We start from the raw sequence: 1,203 nt of genomic DNA, 5'->3' as shown, positions 1-1,203 counted from the left end.
CTGTTTATGTTATCTATGTATAAGATTCCTGTCCATTCCCAGGTAAAAAACTGCTAGTATAAAAGCCAGCCAAATTCAGTTCTGGGTGCTTGGTGTTGTTTGCCTTTCGCACTACTGCATGAACCACAACTCCATTTTGGCTTTTGTTTTGGGGTATATTCTGGGTTTCCATGCTCAGGTTGGTTTCAAGCCTGCCACTTCTGATCTCACCTCGTCAATGAAGGATTAAAGTTGTAAGCCTTTGAACCATAACATTTTCTAAAAAAAACAAACAACAACAAAAAAAAACTAAAAAAGATTCCAGTCCATGGCAAGTGTCATTTCTTTGTAAGGGAAACTTCAACTCATTATATGTAACTCAAGAGCTAATTTTATTCTCAATCTTTAACATTTCTAATCAATAGTTGTACAAAAGTTCTAAACTATGATCCAATAATAGGAGACTGACTTCCCAGACTGGGGGTAATTATTATAGGTGGATCTACAGTCTAGATAGAATATACATTACTACTGACAGTATGATTTGGAAATCAGTAGGTGAACGTGTGTATTTGTAAGCCAAACTTGACACAGAGTTTAGTGCATCAAGATTGGAATTCTAGATACTCTGGAGGCTGAAATCTGAAGATTTTGGTTTGAAGCCAGCAACTGTGGAAAAGTGACCATGAAACTCTTATCTCCAATTAACCATTCAAAAACTAGAATCGTAGGCAAGACTCAAACTAGTAGAATGCTAGCTTTGAGCAAAAGAGCTGAGTTCAATCCACACAATGGACACAATAAACTCAAAGCTGGGGGAAACTCCACCATGGAGTTATTAAGAATAAAAAAACCATGGGCTGGGAAGATGGCTCAGGGGTAGAGTGATTGCCTTGCATGCTTGAGGCCCTGTGTTCAATATCTCAGCACCACATAAGCAGGGAAATAAAGCTAGAATTGGTGTTGTGGCTCAAGTGATAGAGTGCTAGCCTTGTGCTTAAGAGCTGAGAGACAGCTCCCAAGCCCAGAGTTCAGGCCACACAACTCGACTGCCCCCCATAAAAACAATTGAGAAACCAGATTTAGGAGCAACCTTGTGAACAGGATGTCTGTGACCTCACATTAATGATGACCCAGCAAGAGCAATTGTTCTCCACTATTTCTTATTCACAGGGCACTGTGTTCCTAAACCTGAATTGATTGTGAAGCTGGAGCAAGGTGCAG

Source organism: Dipodomys merriami, unplaced genomic scaffold, assembly GCF_024711535.1.
Source record: "Dipodomys merriami isolate MVZ:Mamm:240054 unplaced genomic scaffold, mDipMer1.0.p SCAF_319, whole genome shotgun sequence".
In the NCBI taxonomy this organism is placed as follows: domain Eukaryota; kingdom Metazoa; phylum Chordata; class Mammalia; order Rodentia; family Heteromyidae; genus Dipodomys; species Dipodomys merriami.
Note: the sequence above shows the minus strand (reverse complement) of the source record.